This window comes from Raphanus sativus, unplaced genomic scaffold, assembly GCF_000801105.2.
Source record: "Raphanus sativus cultivar WK10039 unplaced genomic scaffold, ASM80110v3 Scaffold0203, whole genome shotgun sequence".
NCBI lineage: Eukaryota > Viridiplantae > Streptophyta > Magnoliopsida > Brassicales > Brassicaceae > Raphanus > Raphanus sativus.
Genome location: NW_026615523.1, coordinates 10,375 through 30,101, shown reverse-complemented (window position 1 = coordinate 30,101; position 19,727 = coordinate 10,375). Strand labels below are relative to the sequence as shown.

Here is a 19,727-nt window from a genome sequence, read left to right as displayed (position 1 = left end):
ATATTGCCATATGTCCGAACAGGCTAATCTGGAATCATCTGGATAGAAAGTGGGATATCTTCTTACTCACAACTCCTATGAGATTTATTCAACTTCCTGGTTATTCTCCACTGATTAGTGGTTCCAAATAAAGCTTCTTAGATCGTGGTTCATCCTGGTTTGATAAGAATCATGAAGATAATGGCATATGTCCGAACAGGCTAATCTGGAATCATCTGGATAGAAAGTGGGATATCTTCTTACTCACAACTCCTATGAGATTTATTCAACTTCCTGGTTATTCTCCACTGATTAGTGGTTCCAAATAAAGCTTCTTAGATCGTGGTTCATCCTGGTTTGATAAGAATCATGAAGATATTGCCATATGTCCGAACAGGCTAATCTGGAATCATCTGGATAGAAAGTGGGATATCTTCTTACTCACAACTCCTATGAGATTTATTCAACTTCCTGGTTATTCTCCACTGATTAGTGGTTCCAAATAAAGCTTCTTAGATCGTGGTTCATCCTGGTTTGATAAGAATCATGAAGATATTGCCATATGTCCGAACAGGCTAATCTGGAATCATCTGGATAGAAAGTGGGATATCTTCTTACTCACAACTCCTATGAGATTTATTCAACTTCCTGGTTATTCTCCACTGATTAGTGGTTCCAAATAAAGCTTCTTAGATCGTGGTTCATCCTGGTTTGATAAGAATCATGAAGATATTGCCATATGTCCGAACAGGCTAATCTGGAATCATCTGGATAGAAAGTGGGATATCTTCTTACTCACAACTCCTATGAGATTTATTCAACTTCCTGGTTATTCTCCACTGATTAGTGGTTCCAAATAAAGCTTCTTAGATCGTGGTTCATCCTGGTTTGATAAGAATCATGAAGATATTGCCATATGTCCGAACAGGCTAATCTGGAATCATCTGGATAGAAAGTGGGATATCTTCTTGCTCACAACTCCTATGAGATTTATTCAACTTCCTGGTTATTCTCCACTGATTAGTGGTTCAAATAAAGCTTCTTAGATCGTGGTTCATCCTGGTTTGATAAGAATCATGAAGATATTGACATATGTCCGAACAGCCTAATCTGGAATCATCTGGATAGAAAGTGGGATATCTTCTTACTCACAACTCCTATGAGATTTATTCAACCCTGGTTATTCTCCACTGATTAGTGGTTCCAATAAAGCTTCTTAGATTCGTGGTTCATCCTGGTTGATAAGAATCATGAAGATATTGCCATAACTCGAACAGGCTAATCTGGAATCATCTGGATAGAAAGTGGGATATCTTCTTACTCACAACTCCTGGAGATTTATTCAACTTCCTGGTTATTCTCCACTGATTAGTGGTTCCATCAAGCTTCTTAGATATTGGTTCATCCTGGTTTGATAAGAATCATGAAGATATTGACCATATGTCTCGAACAGGCTAATCTGGAATCATCTGATAGAAAGTGGGATATGATACAAGCCTAAGCTGTCAAAGGCTCACAAAACTTCTGAATAAACAGATCTTAAGCTAAGGGATAGATATCAAGATGATGATGGGTCGAAGAGCACCACAAAGGCTGCGTAAGACCTTTGATACAACTCAAACACTCAAGCTCTTGGAGATACTGGTCTCAACAAGACAATAGAAACAAAGTTTTACAAGAGAAAACTTCAAAGGGAAACAAAGGTTTCATTTTAATTCAATATTTCAAGTCTGAATACAAAGAAGCAAATGCAAGAGCTTTTATAAGCTCGACCAAGGCTGGTAAAATACAAATAAATCACCATAAAAGAAAATAATAATCAGAATAAATCATAACTCAATCAAAGGTTTGATTGGTATGACCATTATTGCTTGATCTTGGCAAATAAGGAAATGTGTGGAGGTTCCTTGTATCTGGACAGCTTGGGGAGGTAAGTGAGCTGTTTTGGAACCAAATTAATCACTTGGAGAATCTCTACCACGAGCTCATCAAGCAATAGAAAGATATGAGGTGCCTTGAATGTGAAATGTTCCAAATAAGGCAAGTCGAGAGCTGGTTTGACCGGTTTTGGGAAATTGATCATATCTCCTAATTTCCTTGACCAATTCTCTTGATTCCGGGCTTTCTGCAAAGCTGAGAAATCCCTCTTGAAGCCCATGATTGTTTCTGACGAAGGCTGCTTCATTTCTGGGCTTGAATCTTCTTCTAAAGCCTGGTACTCGCAGATGGACGGGCTAGAAAACCTATGACTTGTAAAATTCTTAACGTCTTGCTCCATGAATATTATGGCCCGATTCCAATTGAGTTGGACTCCTTCTTGAGTGTAGAATCCAATAAAATTGGCCTCGTGATTAAAACCCTCTGGTTTATAAGATATGGCATTTTTAGTGCACATATGTCCTGGTTAGCGCCTTGGCTGGTTTGGTAAGGTGTTGGGTTGACCATCTGATTGGCTTCTGGTACAGATACGGTTTTAGATATTGGTTCAGCTTCTGGTTTAATGACCACATCCTCAATGTTGACAGTTGATATGAGAATATCATCAGTTGATATCAGGACTACATCATTCCCTCTTTCTTCAAAAAGTTTTGTCCTCAAAACTTGTTCATGCGACATGGTGAGGTCACTTGAATGTTGTTGGACCGCTTCTTGTGGCTCCTCCTTTTCAGTGGGCATTTTTGTGGTGGAGACTCATCTGGTGGATCAGGCGGCTCAGGCTCTTTGGTGGCAAGCTCAATTTGGACTGCTCGTTGAAATAGCTCTTCTAAATCACAGCATGTGTATCTTCGTAGGTAAACATGTATCTCATCTCTCAGTCCATAAACAAACTGATCCACGACATCCTCATTACTTACTCCTGGATTGAGCCGAGTGCGGAGATACTTGAACTGACTGTGATACTCCATGACTGTTTTATCATCTTGGCAAAGCGTACGAAACTGCCTCCGGATTTCATGATACCGATCACGTGGGATGTATTGCTTCCTCAAGAGATTCTTCATCTCATCCCAAGTTGGTTGTCGCAAATGTCCAGAAGTATATTGGCTCCACCAATCTTGAGTGTGGTTGATGAGTTGATCAGCTGCAATGAACACCTTCTCAAAATCTGGACGGTCACAAAGGATGAAGAACTCATTCATCTTGTGCTCCCATTCAAAGTACTCATCAGGATCTGATCCTCCAGTAAAATAATAATCTTCTAACTTTAAAAGATTCCAAAGATGGCTCGCCATTTCTTCTTTTGGTTTTTTTTTTTGAAAGAAACTTAGAAAAACAAAAACAGAAAAGAAGCAAAGATGAAAAAGATTTGTTTCCCAATTTTTTTTTTTTTTTGAGAATAGAATGAAAAAGAAGAAAACAAAAACAGAAAGATAAATGATAGGAGCTTTTAGCTCTGATACCAAAAATGATACAAGCCTAAGCTGTCAAAGGCTCACAAAACTTCTGAATAAACAGATCTTAAGCTAAGGGATAGATATCAAGATGATGATGGGTCGAAGAGCACCACAAAGGCTGCGTAAGACCTTTGATACAACTCAAACACTCAAGCTCTTGGAGGTACTGGTCTCAACAAGACAAGAGAAACAAAGTTTTACAAGAGAAAACTTCAAAGGGAAACAAAGGTTTCATTTTAATTCAATATTTCAAGTCTGAATACAAAGAAGCAAATGCAAGAGCTTTTATAAGCTCGACCAAGGCTGGTCAAATACAAATAAATCACCATAAAAGAAAATAATAATCAGAATAAATCATAACTCAATCAAAGGTTTGATTGGTATGACCATTATTGCTTGATCTTGGCCAAATAAGGAAATGTGTGGAGGTTCCTTGTATCTGGACAGCTTGGGGAGGTAAGTGAGCTGTTTTGGAACCAAATTAATCACTTGGAGAATCTCTACCACGAGCTCATCAAGCAATAGAAAGATATGAGGTGCCTTGAATGTGAAATGTTCCAAATAAGGCAAGTCGAGAGCTGGTTTGACCGGTTTTGGGAAATTGATCATATCTCCTAATTTCCTTGACCAATTCTCTTGATTCCGGGCTTTCTGCAAAGCTGAGAAATCCCTCTTGAAGCCCATGATTGTTTCTGATGAAGACTGCTTCATTTCTGGGCTTGAATCTTCTTCTAAAGCCTGGTACTCGCAGATGGACGGGCTAGAAAACCTATGACTTGTAAAATTCTTAACGTCTTGCTCCATGAATATTATGGCCCGATTCCAATTGAGTTGGACTCCTTCTTGAGTGTAGAATCCAATAAAATTGGCCTCGTGATTAAAACCCTCCTGGTTTATAAGATATGGCATTTTTAGTGCACATATGTCCTGGTTAGCGCCTTGGCTGGTTTGGTAAGGTGTTGGGTTGACCATCTGATTGGCTTCTGGTACAGATACGGTTTTAGATATTGGTTCAGCTTCTGGTTTAATGACCACATCCTCAATGTTGACAGTTGATATGAGAATATCATCAGTTGATATCAGGACTACATCATTCCCTCCTTCTTCAAAAAGTTTTGTCCTCAAAACTTGTTCATGCGACATGGTGAGGTCACTTGAATGTTGTTGGACCGCTTCTTGTGGCTCCTCCTTTTCACTGGGCATTTTTTGTGGTGGAGACTCATCTGGTGGATCAGGCGGCTCAGGCTCTTTGGTGGCAAGCTCAATTTGGACTGCTCGTTGAAATAGCTCTCTAAATCACAGCATGTGTATCTTCATAGGTAAACATGTATCTCATCTCTCAGTCCATAAACAAACTGATCCACGACATCCTCATTACTTACTCCTGGATTGAGCCGAGTGCGGAGATACTTGAACTGACTGTGATACTCCATGACTGTTTTATCATCTTGGCAAAGCTTACGAAACTGCCTCCGGATTTCATGATACCGATCACGTGGGATGTATTGCTTCCTCAAGAGATTCTTCATCTCATCCCAAGTTGGTTGTCGCAAATGTCCAGAAGTATATTGGCTCCACCAATCTTGAGCGTGGTTGATGAGTTGATCAGCTGCAATGAACACCTTCTCAAAATCTGGACGGTCACAAAGAATGAAGAACTCATTCATCTTGTGCTCCCATTCAAAGTACTCATCAGGATCTGATCCTCCAGTAAAATAATAATCTTCTAACTTTAAAAGATTCCAAAGATGGCTCGCCATTTCTTCTTTTGGTTTTTTTTTTGAAAGAAACTTAGAAAAACAAAAACAGAAAAGAAGCAAAGATGAAAAAGATTTGTTTCCCAATTTTTTTTTTTTTTTTTTTTTGAGAATAGAATGAAAAAGAAGAAAACAAAAACAGAAAGATAAATGATAGGAGCTTTTAACTCTGATACCAAAAATGATACAAGCCTAAGCTGTCAAAGGCTCACAAAACTTCTGAATAAACAGATCTTAAGCTAAGGGATAGATATCAAGATGATGATGGGTCGAAGAGCACCACAAAGGCTGCGTAAGACCTTTGATACAACTCAAACACTCAAGCTCTTGGAGATACTGGTCTCAACAAGACAAGAGTAACAAAGTTTTGCAAGAGAAAACTTCAAAGGGAAACATAGGTTTCATTTTAATTCAATATTTCAAGTCTGAATACAAAGAAGCAAATGCAAGAGCTTTTATAAGCTCGACCAAGGCTGGTAAAATACAAATAAATCACCATAAAAGAAAATAATAATCAGAATAAATCATAACTCAATCAAAGGTTTGATTGGTATGACCATTATTGCTTGATCTTGGCCAAATAAGGAAATATGTGGAGGTTTCTTGTATCTGGACAGCTTGGGGAGGTAAGTGAGCTGTTTTGGAACCAAATTAATCACTTGGAGAATCTCTACCACAAGCTCATCAAGCAATAGAAAGATATGAGGTGCCTTGAATGTGGAAATGTTCCAAATAAGGCAAGTCGAGAGCTGGTTTGACTGGTTTTGGGAAATTGATCATATCTCCTAATTTCCTTGACCAATTCTCTTGATTCCGGGCTTTCTGCAAAGCTGCGAAATCCCTCTTGAAGTCCATGATTGTTTCTGACGAAGAATGCTTCATTGCTGGGCTTGAATCTTCTTCTAAAGCCTGGTACTCGCAGATGGAAGGGCTAGAAAACCTATGACTTGTAAAATTCTTAACGTCTTGCTCCATGAATATTATGGCCCGATTCTAATTGAGTTGGACTCCTTCTTGAGTGTAGAATCCAATAAAATTGGCCTCGTGATTAAAACCCTCCTGGTTTATAAGATATGGCATTTTTAGTGCACATATGTCCTGGTTAGCGCCTTGGCTGGTTTGGTAAGGTGTTGGGTTGACCATCTGATTGGCTTCTGGTACATATACGGTTTTAGATATTGCTTCAGCTTCTGGTTTAATGACCACATCCTCAATGTTGACAGTTGATATGAGAATATCATCAGTTGATATCAGGACTACATCACTAAGCTCCTCCTAGACTCTACTTCACACTGATAGATGCTTTAGGCTTCTTCTAAAGCTCAACTGAACTCTTCCGGAGATAATATGAAGCTTGCCCTATTTATGCTCAAGCTTCTCTTCTTCAATTCAGTTCAACACTCCCCCTCAAGCTTAACTCTAGAAGATCCTAAGTTAAGCTTGGAACCCTGAAGAGCTTCCTCATTAAAAACCTCACCAAGGAAAACCCAGTGGGACAAAACCTTGATGAGGGAAAAGAGTAAAGTCTCCAAGGCCCGGGGATTGGCCAGTGATTCTTTGTACCTTACCATCAATGTAAGGGATCCAAAGAATCACTTGGATCATGGCCTCATGTGATGGACAAGGTTCGTTCATCACTCTCCTTGTTCCATCACCAACACTTCTTGTATCTCATCTTTGGACAGACCTTGTTGCTCCCCCTTTCTCACAACCTTCTTGTTGTGATCAAGTGCTTGTTTCTTCTGATCTTCCTTGATAGATACATACAGAGTCTTGGTTGCTTCTTCTCCTTGAGTCACCACCATGTTACTGAATCCACTTCAAGATGCTTCGGACTGTGGTACCAAGACTGCTCTTCTCTTGAGGCCGCCTTGGAGATTGCTTACACATCTTCCATCATGGTTCATAACCAGCCTGCTCCTCTTCTTGAATAACCACCAAGTACTCTCCTTGATCAGATCATGTCTCAACACTCCCCCTCAAGCTTGACCATGTGGAACAAGTCAAGCTTGGAAGGAACATCTTACATAATCTGCATCACACTCCATTGCAACACTTTGAACTCGCCATCTTTGATTGGATTGCTTGTGGAAGCTTCATCTCATCAGTCACCCCAACACTTGAAGCCGCACTGATTGAGTCTCATCTTCCCACAGCCAAGAACCCTCTGAAAGCTCTCGCGTCTAGACACGCCACTGCCTAAACCCAAATGGCTCTTTCTTCAGCTGCTTGCAATGGCTCCTCTTGAACCGCTTGATAGCTCACTTAACTCCCCTCCTCAAGCTTGGATTAGATTTGGGATCCAAGCTTGCAAGTGAGCTTCAGTGGCTTCAAGCATCAGTGGCGCATCACCACTCTCATAACCCTTCTCCATTGAACCCCAATGGCAACTACTTCTTCCTCTTTCACCCGGATGGATAGTGAACCAAGAACACTTCTTGTGAAACCTGAAACATCACTAAACTCCAGCAAAGATAAGAAACACAATATGAGATCAAACCTTGACTAATCATCAAGTTTGATCTCCACACTGTCTCAAGCTTTGCATATGATTGAAACAAGCATTAGCAAGTTCATATCATTGCAAGCTATATCACAAGTACAAGCAAGATCACACTAGAATCAATGCAAGCTACTTATGCAATTTTTTAAACTCTGCCTTACCTACGTCTTGGCTATGAATCCAAGTGTATCAACCTAAGGCAGACAAGATTAATATGCAACAGCTTCTCGGCTTCAATACATGAATGCAATGCATCACTATTAACCGGAGCTTTGCATACAAACCACACACCATGCTTCAGCCTTAAACAATTCTATCTTCATGAATGCATGCTGGAAATATTTAAATCTATCACCCTAGCAATACACAACACTTAAGAAACAAGCTAAGCACTTTTAAACAACTCTCTAGCAATTTTAAAACACTTCTCAACCGCAAAACAACTCAACAATGGCTTAGGACTGGTTTAAGATGCAAACCTCACTTAGCAATCTTTAAACCATCCGGCCTTCAAACCATCACAACATCACAACCTGTTAATCAACACACAAGCTCAATATCAAGATGGTTTCAAGGATAGCTTATTCAAGGAACCAGATTGGTTCCTTTAACCTCCATGATGAACCGGCCATGACTTTGTTGGGTCTTTGGAGTCTGGATCGTCACCCACCTCCTTGTACTTCAGTTCATGGCCACCATCTTGTACATCTCACTCACAAGATCCCTCCTTTCTCCTTCTCTTCTAGGCGCCATCTTCTTGACAGCCTCCATGATGAACCGGATGTGAGAGCTCTTGAACAAGGCTCTTTGGATGAGGTTCGTGAGGCCTCTCCATAAACCTCTGCTTCCAATGAGACTCTCCATCAGACCAGACAGGAACTAGGATGAGGAACCACAGCAAATCGCCAAGCTTCAATCTTTCTTCTTCATAAGAACAGAACAGCATGGAGACAAGTTCAATGGTTTGGATTTGAGCTGAGATGAGAGCAAGTGATATGCGGAAGCTACAGCTCAGGTTCTGATGAACCTGGCTCTGATACCATGATATTTTTATAAGAGTAAACTGGTTTGTGTTTGATGAATCCTCAATGGGAAATAAGAGAGAGAGTTTGCGGATTAAGATAGATAGATTAGGAGTTTGTTTAGGTGTGTGATGATGAGATTAAAGAGACTTAGAGACTGAGAACAAGATAGAAGATTGGTAACCAGAGACTTAAGATTATGAAGTGGAGAGGGGAACTCCCCCTTACTCCCTTAGCTCATACAAATCGCAACACATGAGCTTATATATGCTCTTTACATTTCTTCTCTTAAACCTACATCTAAGGGACAGAAATACAAGATATAATGGATGGCTAAGATGAGAGTAGACTGGTCTTCATGTTGCTGGAGATAGCTGGCAAGGAGTGGTGCTGCTTGTTTGAATGGAAGGCTGAGATCGCTTCAGTTTGAATTAAACCACCAAGATGGACTTGTGGAGAGATCAGGCTGTAAAGGTAAAGTGTAAAGTGCTTTTCCCTTTCCAGCCTGTCACACTGCTCACTCTGATCCTTAGGTATATTCCTTTTCCCTCCTTGGTTCCCAACGGTCACACAAGATATGAATAAGCCGCGCCCTCACATTGCACACACTTCTCTTGCTTGCTTATCAAGCTTCACATTGCATCACTTTCTTCTTATGGCTAAACTGGATGTATGATCAAGTACAATGTGTTGTACTGTCGATGTATGGCCTGATAGGTCCATACACTCGCCCTATATATGCACAACACCATTTCTCTTTCTTTACTTGATCCATACCATCTCCTTGGATCACCTTGATCCGTACTAGACCGTACAGGTCCGTACACCTGCCCTATCTTTGCACATTGGACCATCCTCTCTCAAACTACTCCAAACCCACTCCTTGATCAGTCTAAGCTCCTCCTAGACTTCACTTCACACTGATAGATGCTTTAGGCTTCTTCTAAAGCTCAACTGAACTCTTCCGGAGATAATATGAAGCTTGCCCTATGTATGCTCAAGCTTCTCTTCTTCTCTTCAGTTCAACACTCCCCCTCAAGCTTAACTCTAGAAGATCCTAAGTTAAGCTTGGAACCCTGAAGAGCTTCCTCATTAAAAACCTCACCAAGGAAAACCCAGTGGGACAAAACCTTGATGAGGGAAAAAGAGTAAAGTCTCCAAGGCCCGGGGATTGGCCAGTGATTCTTTGTACCTTACCATCAATGTAAGGGATCCAAAGAATCACTTGGATCATGGCCTCATGTGATGGACAAGGTTCGTTCATCACTCTCCTTGTTCCATCACCAACACTTTTTGTATCTCATCTTTGGACAGACCTTGTTGCTCCCCCTTTCTCACAACCTTCTTGTTGTGATCAAGTGCTTGTTTCTTCTGATCTTCCTTGATAGATACATACAGAGTCTTGGTTGCTTCTTCTCCTTGAGTCACCACCATGTTACTGATTCCACTTCAAGATGCTTCGGACTGTGGTACCAAGACTGCTCTTCTCTTGAGGCCGCCTTGGAGATTGCTTACACATCTTCCATCATGGTTCATAACCAGCCTGCTCCTCTTCTTGAATAACCACCAAGTACTCTCCTTGATCAGATCATGTCTCAACACTTAGATCGTGGTTCATCCTTGTTTGATAAGAATCATGAAGATATTGCCATATGTCCGAACAGGCTAATCTGGAATCATCTGGATAGAAAGTGGGATATCTTCTTACTCACAACTCCTATTATGATTTTAGAGAATAGAGTAGGTATTAAGAGAATGATAAGAGATTAAGAGAGACTATGAGAGAATCCGAGAGAGATTAAGAGAAAAGAGTTTCTAGATTAAATAGTACTCAAATAGTATCATGTTTGATCTTAGAGAGAAAGAGACTCCAAAGTGTTAATCTTATTATGAGATGAGTTACAAATATATATGGATGAGCTAAGAAGGGTTTGCGCAGCTAAGTAACTATTACAAGCATGTATGGTCAAGAGACTAAAGCTAAACACTAGGCTGAGAAAGATCACATGGTTTGCCTTGCTTTAACCAGGTTGTAAAGAAACCTTATCCACAAACGGTCACTAGACTTGGCGCGCCTCTCTTCTTCCTTTTGGTTTGGTTCACTATGCAATCCTTCTTCCTCAACCCAAGTCTTTCATAGTTCACTTTAACCTTCACATACTTGCTTTTACCCATTTACCATGCAGTAACTTTATTTTTACTGCATGGTAACTTTCACTACAGGAAATGTGGATATTAATAGCATCAAATTATAGCGTTTTTGACATTTCTGCTATTATATACTAACACTGACTTTTTTAATAGCGTTTATAAATTTAAAACGCTATGTTTGATATCGCGGAAAAATAAAAAAATTTAGCCGCGTTAATTTATTAAGTATAAGCGCCTTACCAATTCAGATCAAAAATTATATATTCACCAATTCATGAAAACGTGTTGCCTCTTCTTCCTCTACTTGGCTATTATTCTCCAATTCTGTTTCTACTTGTCTGTTTCGTCATCATCACCTCTTCTTCTCCCTCTCTCACACTCTCTCAGCCTCCAAACACTCTTCCTCTCCTCTCCACCTCCTCGAATCATCCTCCTCCCGCTCCTCCGCACGTTTCCGCCGCCACCACCAAAAACGCCAGCAACATCAACTTCCGGCAGCTACTACCTCCTCTCCCTCTCCGTCGGCTCCTCCTCCTCCGTCCCCCTTGCCGTCCTTTCACCTGCATCCTCTGCGAATCCAAACCCCCACCTTCCTCTCCTCCTCTGCCGCCACCGTCCCCTGCTCCTCCCCTTCCTGCTCCGCCGCACACTCCTCCCTCCAATCCCAAAGGTCATCCCTTCACGCCAAAAGTTTGACACTTTCAAGTTTTTTTCCATGTTCCAGAGCTTTGTTTGCTTGTGTAGAATCTGTGTTATCTGGCTGTTTAGGTTTGAGAAGAGTGATTAATAATCTGTTTATGATTCTGTTAAGTTTTAAGACAATTTTGAAATTAATATGAGCTGTTTAAGATCTGAGTTTCGATTTGATCAGTTTCTGATAGTGTAAACAGGGAGCTGGGTGAAGTTGAGTACTTAGTGCTTGACGAAGCTGACCAGATGCTTGCTGTTGGGTTTGAGGAGGCTGTGGAGTCGATTCTTGAGCAGGTATAGAGATTCTTCCTTTTAAGATTGACCTTCCTTTTTCTTTACTTGGAAGAGAAAGATGATAACTTCGTTATTTGTCTGGTGAAATGATTCAAGGCTAGGTTTGCTCATCTATGCACAGTCATGTCTAAGATGCACCATTGCAGGGAAGGTTACCCATTTGGCTCTTTGGTGGATTTTGCACCTGATCGTATGGAGCGTAAGTCACTCAATCTTTCTTGTTTTTTTTCTTTTCAACTGCTAATAACTCTGCATCTGCTTCTTTCTTTCTTTTTATGCTACTGAGATTGCCTCGTTTTAATGAGTCACTAGTGGACCGATTGATTCATAAGTTTCCCATAGCTAAAAAAATTGTATTGATTTGAGTTTTGTTAATAGGAGGGAACTAAAACTTGTTTTGTTCTTTCTCCTTAAGTCTAAATATGGATGAAGGTTTTGGCACTGTCGCTTGGGTTAATGTCAAAGAGTATGAGGCTTTACAGCCAGATAAGATTGCTGTTGATGGTGGTGAGCATAACCTCAAGGTGCTTTGATTTCAAATCTCTTTCACTTGCTTTAGATTCTCCAACATTCTTGTTCTTTGGTAAATTGAAGTAGGTTCTTACTTTTCCCTCTTTGACTTGTGATAGGAACTAAATGCCAACTTCTCAAAGCCGCTTAGGTAGCTACTGTCTACTGAATCTGAAGTAGACGATGCTGCAATCATCTCTGTAGATAGCAAAGGGATAGATATACGGGTTCGTCAAGGTGCTCAGGTAGAGTAAACAGTGTTGTTGGCTAGTTGATGTTAAACCTCTTCATGGTCATAAAGTGTTGCACTCAGCTTTTCTTTTCTGTGTGTTTTGGTTTTTGTAATTCAACATACAAAGGTTAGCATGAAGTGTTGTCGTGAGAAGAGTTGGTGGTCGTGAGCTTGAACACAGAGGAGGCACGGCATTGTGGTAGTGGTGCTAGCTGCCTCTGCTCACCGGAGTGCCTTGTAGTGCAGCCATTTTCTCGATTCTCTTTCTCTCCACCAAGTCATCATCTCCTTCTGTGTTCTAAACAATATGTATTGACTTTGTATGTTATAAAACTCATCGTTGAGTCTGTCTTTTGTTCCAAACTCTGTTTTTAAACACTTAAAACTATTGTTAACATAAATTATAAATAAAAAATAATATATAAATCATTTAAAACATTGTCTAGTGTAAAACTATATACTTAATTCAAATTTTCAAAATCATAATTATATACCCTAAACTCTATTTCATAAACCATGATTCTAAAAAAAAATCTAAACCCTAAACATACCCTAAAAGGATAAAAATTATAATTTGAGTTTTGATAAAAGTGAATTATATTTATTAATGAATTTATTAGAGTGAGTTATATTTATTAATGATTTTAAAAGCACTAATTAATAAGTAAATAAATAAAAACTTTTTACTTTAATATGATAAAAAAAATCTTAAGTTCTAGACCCTAAACTTACCCTAAACCTTAACTACATATCTCAAACCCTATATCTTGAATTTCATTTTATACATGAATCTTCTACTTTAAACATTTTATTCTAAACACTCAAATATCATACATAAATATTTAACTTAAACATTATAATACAAACCCTACATATACCCCTAACCTTACTTATAATTCCAAACCCTACACATACCCCTAACCTTACTTATAATTCCAAACCCTATATCATTCCAAACTCTATACAAGAATTATTAAATCATAACATTTTAAATTTAGAACACTTATTTCATACTAAATGATGAAACTATACAAACTATAAAATTTAAATAAATGAGTATAATCATAATATAACTTCAATCCCTAAACTTCTAACCACATGTTTCATATTGATCTATATCATAAACATTAAATCTAAATTTTAAATATTTTAGTCAATCACACAATTTTAAAATTTAAATAAAAAATACTGATAAAATACAGATTAAAAGTTTTAAATTATGCTATCAAATTATTTGAAATTTAAATAATTTTACAACAATTATAAAGAAAAAAGAAGATAATATTTACTTTTTTCTGAGCCATTGATTGATTTTTCAATCAAAGGTCCAAAATCATTCTTGTACCTATCCTCGTCCTCTTTTCCTATTGGTTACTTTGTTTTTGGCATGAATTGCACCCTTGGATGATATTGAATCAACGTTTCAGATTAATTGTTCTTTTATTATTTTTTTATTGTTTTGGTGAGATCTACGACACAGAGAACAAAAGCGAGAGAGAGAGAGGAGATGGAGTTCGTAGAGGAGAAGAAGAGTAAAAGGAGACCACTACAATCTCATCTTCTCCATCTCTTAAAATCCTCTGCAGAAAACTCCTTTTCTCAATCCATCTATCCTAATCATCATCGTCTCTCAGTCCCCATATCACCTTACTCTCAAACCACCGCTACAATCCCTCTCGCCGCTTCTCTCTCCGTGCCCAGAACGACAACGTAGCAGACTCTCATCCATATCCTCAGAAAGCTCGCCGGAGATGAATAAAGGGGGAAGTCTCAGCCTTTCTTTGCCATGGACCTCTCCGTAGAAGCTCTCTCTCTCTCTCTCTGATTTTGTTTTGATTTTGGTACATGAAGTGGGTTGTGAGCAGAGTTGGTTTGATTGTTTTGTCTCTGAAGTTTAATCATTTACTAGAGTGATTAGGATGTGGAAAAATATTTCAACTTTGATTAAGAAAAGCTATGTGAGTTTCTTGCTTTGCTCCTAGCTTTCATTGCAATCTGATGCGTATGGTCTTCTTTTGTTTTGATATTTTCTGCAGTTAATCTGAACAGGCTGCCAAGTCCCAAGCCGAGGAAGCTCAAGCCATGGAAGAAAGCTAGTCGGAGATGGCAGAGATCGCAGAGAAAGCTGGCGGCGGTGGTGGTGTAGGTGAAGCCGAACAAGAAGAAGAAGAAGAGAAGAAAGAGACGTAGAAATTTTATTAGGTTTTGTTAAATTTTTTGGTTTATTAGGGTTGGTTAATTAGGTTTTCGTTCTTTTTTTGGTTTGATGTACAAACTGATTTTATTGTAAAGAAATTTTAATTAATGAATAAAAATTAAATTTTAAATTTAAATTAATTCTCTATTTAACTATATTTGGTTGATTTAATTTTTAATTATTGTTTTAATCATTTAAATAATTTTGTTTTATAATTTGATTAATTGATTTTATTATAAAAATTCAGATTAAATATTATGTTTTTAAATAAAATAATTCACTATTATAAATACTAACAATTGCAAACACAAAAACGCTATTGTTGTACGCTTAATTATAGCACAATGGAAAACCGCTATTAAAAGGGTCGGATCTTTTATAACGGGCGATGTCAGAGCGTCCAAGGAAACGCTATTAGAGAGAAATCATAGCGGTTTCCGTCCGCTATTACTACCTACATTTCCTGTAGTGTTTTCACAAGTTACTTCTCTTCTCATCTCCTCTTTAACATATCAATACTCCTCATCTCTTCTCACCACATTTCAACACTCCCCCTCAAGCTTGACCATGTGGAACAAGTCGAGCTTGGAAGGACCATAAGATCTTCCTCATTAAAAACCTCATCAAAGAAAACCAATTGGGACAAAACTTTGATGAGGGAAAAAGAGTAAAGACCTCATGATCAGGGGACTATTGAATGGGTGTAAGATCAATGAGTCCTAACCTGATGTGTATGGACTCCATTGTCTTTTGCCTTGCTGCCTTGGTGAATACATCTGCCAACTGATCTTCACTTCTAGTGTAACATGGCAAGATCACTCCCAAAACTATCATCTGTCTCACCTTGTGACAATCAACCTCGATGTGTTTTGTCCTCTCATGAAACACAGAGTTTGTAGCAATGTGAATGGCAGCTTGATTGTCACAATGCATGGTCATTGGTGTAGCTTGCTCGATCTCCAAGTGCTTCAAGATCCCCTTGATCCACACTAGCTCATTAGTAAGGTTCAGCATAGGTCTATACTCAGCCTCAGCACTTGAACAGGATACCACCTTCTGCTTCTTGCTCTTCCAAGTAACCATGTTTCCTCCAATGAAGGTGCAGTACCCGGTTGTAGACTTCCTATCATTCCTATCACCAGCCCAATCAGCTTCACAGTAGCCAACCACTTAAGTGCTCTTGTTGCACCCCATCCATACACCTAACCCTTGAGTTCCATTGATATACATAAGCACTCTCTCCACCATTCTCCAATGATGCTCCTTGGGTTGTTGCATATGTTGACTGACTTGATTCACTGCAAAACATATGTCTGGCCGAGTGATAGTAAGATAAATCAGCTTCCCCACCAGCTTCCTATACAACTTGGGATCATGAAATGGCTTGCTATCTTCCATCTCCCCCTCTCTTGGAATCTTGTACCCATCCTCCATAGGCATCTTGGCAGTCTTTCCTCCATAAGCACCTGCATCTTTCAAAAGATCAAGTGCATATTTTCTTTGAGATATAAATAAGCCTTCCTTGGACCTGCACAACTCAATCCCAAGAAAATATTTCATCTCTCCCAAGTCTTTTATGTCAAAGACAGACTTGAGATAATCCTTGGAATCTTGTATACCTGTTTTATCAGAACAAGTGATGATAATATCATCAACATATACAAGAATAACAATGATACCTCCTGGTGTAACCAGAGTGAAGAGTGTGTGATCCAACTCATACTTTCTGAATCCTTTACCATTCAGAGTGGTGCTGAGCTTGTGATACCAAGCCCTTGGTGATTGCTTCAACCCATAGATAGCTTTCTTCAAGCTTAATACATTTCCTGGTTTTACCATCCCTTCCATTCCTGGTGGTGGTAGCATGTAAACTTCATCTTCTAGCTCCCCCTGAAGAAAGGCATTCTTCACATCCATTTGCCATAGATCCCACTCAAGGTTGACTGCAAGAGATAGCACTACTCTGATAGTATGAAGCTTGGCGACTGGAGCAAATGTATCTATGTAATCTTCTCCATAAGTTTGTGTAAAGCCTTTTGCTACCAGTCTTGTCTTCCTCCTATCTATCTTACCATTAGGTAGATACTTTATGGTAAAGATCCACTTGCATGATACTGCTCTCTTCCCTTTAGGTAACTTGCTTTCATACCAAGTGTCATTTCTTATCATTGCATCAGCCTCAGCATTGACTGAATCTCTCCACTCCTGAATTAACATAGCTTCTTCATAGCTTCTTGGAACATAGCTCTCATCTAAACTCACCATGAAAGCACAATGTTCTTCAGGGTACTCGGCAAAGGAGCACACAGCTTGAGAAGGATGCTCCACTGCTTGGGCATTGTAGTACACTCTTGTGTTTACCCAAGAGGAAGGATCCTTCCTTACTCTAGTGCTCCTTCTCAAAGGAACTTCCAATTGTTGTTCCACTTGCTGTTCAGTCACTTCTTGTTCACTGCCAGCTTCTCCTTGACCTTCATTAGTCTCTTCTTGTTCAGTTTCAGCAACCACTTGACCTCTCTCACTATCACCAGCTGCCCTTTGCTGAATCGGCTCGTCATCTAATCTTCCACTTTGAGCAGGATCCAAGCCTTGATCTCCATGACCTCCAGCTTCAGACTCATGCTCATCTCCCCCCTCATGCTCAAGGTGGGAGATATCTTTATTGTCTTCCCGAGTAGTGTGTTCTTGGCTACTCTGATCCTGGGACACTCCAATGCCCAGCCCCTCCATAATAATCCTCAAGCTCCTGGCTCTGTCAGATTGCTGAGTTAAGTCTTCAAGATCTTTCCAGTTCTCACCCTCATAGTAGCCCTTATCCTCCATGAATTTCACATCCCGAGAGATCAACATCCTTCTTGCCTTAGTATCAAAACACTTGTAGCCCTTTTGACTTGTAGAGTACCCAATGAACATAGCCTTGGTGCTCTTGGCTTCAAGCTTGTTTCTTGTCTCACTAGGAACTAGCACATAGCACACACAGCCAAAGATTCTCAAGTGTTCCAACACTGGCCTACTCTTGTTTAAAACTTCAAATGGGGATTGATCTCCTAGTATCTTGGTTGGTGTCCTGTTGATCAGATAACAAGCAACAATTACAGCATCACTCCAATACCTCTTAGGGACACTGGTGTGAAACATCATGGATCTTGCCACTTCCATAAGATGTCTATTCTTCCTCTCAGCAACTCCATTCTGTTGAGGAGTGTATGGGCAACTAGTTTGATGTAGAATCCCATGCTTGGCTATGTGATCTTTGAAAGCATTTCCAGTGTACTCTCCACCATTATCTGACCTGAAAATCTTTATCTTGGCATTATAATGGTTAGAAACATATGCTTGGAAATTTTTAAAAGCATCTAACACCCTATCTTTTGTTTTAATCATTGTTAACCAGGTGTATTTGGATTTTTCATCAATGAAGGTGACAAAATACTTGTAACTATCCCTAGATAAACAAGGAACTGTCCACACATCAGAATGAATAAGATCAAAACAATTCTAATAAAGAGTAGATGATCTTTGAAAGACAGTCTTACAATGTTTACCCAAGATACAAGCTTCACAATCTTTATTAAACATGACACCTGGTAACATTAAGCTTAAAGCTCTAGAATGGGGATGGCCTAGCCTAGCATGCCACAATGCATCCTTACTCAAAGAAGAAACAGAATTAAAAGAAAAACAAGAACTCGGAATTGGACTTAAATCTTCCAGCAAATAGAGATCTCCCTTGGTTGCTCCTTGCCCAATCAACTTATTGCTTTCAATATCCTGAAACTTCACATCATTAGGACTAAAGATGACATTGCAATGAAGATCAGTGGTGCATTTCTTGACAGAGAGAAGGTTTGAAGTGAATTCGGGCATATAAAATGCCTTAGAATCCCTATCAAACAATCTCAACTTGCCAACACCTCTAATGGGAACTTTATCCCCATTTGCAATCAACACATGACCATGAGCAGGTTCTATATCCTTAATGAGATGATTGTCACTAATCATGTGATGAGATGCACCAGAATCAATGATCAAAGGTTTAAACATGTTTCTAGCAAGATGAGTCCTAGGCAAGTCAATTCCATTTCTCACATTTCCTATCAATTCTAGCAAGCTATCCGAGACACTTCTAGTTTGATGAACAACATGAGAACTCTTGATCATGTCTAGCAACCTATCAGTCTTACTAGAACCATTATAAGCAGTATATGAGTAACCAAGAGTGTTTCCGAGTGGATTACCAGACTCTTTGAGTGCCCTGATGAGAGCCTCAATGTCTGACTTCTTGATCACATCATGATCAATGCCCTTGCCTCCACTGTGATGAGATGCCAAGGCTTTTCCTTCACTTTCACCCGCTTGCACATGAGGAGTGGTTCCGGATGATCCAGCTCCACTTGCTTCAGCAGAAAGGAGGGCCTTTGCTTCTCTTCTCGGTTGAACTTGGTAGGCTTCAGGTGAGGATGAAGAATCCAGCATTGATGCTTCTTATGACCCTGTCGCTTGCAGTGATCACAACTCCCTCCAAACCTTTCTCCACTCTTGTACCCGGCCTTGTTTGCTTGTATCTCCTCACCTTGATGAGCAATGGTGAGTTCAACCTTTCCTCCAAACAAACCAAGTGATCCTTCCTCCTTCCGGAGTTGAGACATAACCTCCTCCATGGATGGTAACTTCTGTGACCTTAAGATATGCTTGATCACATCCTTGTAGCTCGGATTGAGAGTCATTAACAAACCAAACACCTGATCTTGTTCCCTCCTTTCCATAAGAGTTTCCTCATCAGTAGTGTTCGGCCCCAAGCTCTCAAGGTCAGTCCACATTGACTTGAACTTTCCCATGTGTGTAGTAAGCTCCACATCTCCTTGAGCAAGAGTGTTTATGGTTCTCTTTAGCTCAAAGACTCGGCTTAGATTGGAGATGTTCCCAAATGTCTTTTGGAGAGTCTCCCAAAAGTGCTTAGGAGTCTCACAGTAGCTGTAGCTCTCTAGGATAGGAAC

General features: G+C 39.6%; 1 long non-coding RNA gene across 1 annotated transcript; it reads left to right on the top strand.

The window, feature by feature from the left end:
* The first annotated feature begins 13,239 nt into the window (after nucleotides 1-13,239).
* LOC130501462 (uncharacterized) lies at nucleotides 13,240-14,866 on the top strand. Its single transcript, XR_008939681.1, has 2 exons — nucleotides 13,240-14,331; nucleotides 14,570-14,866. It is a non-coding gene; the product is annotated as an uncharacterized LOC130501462 (long non-coding RNA).
* Nucleotides 14,867-19,727: the final 4,861 nt, after the last annotated feature.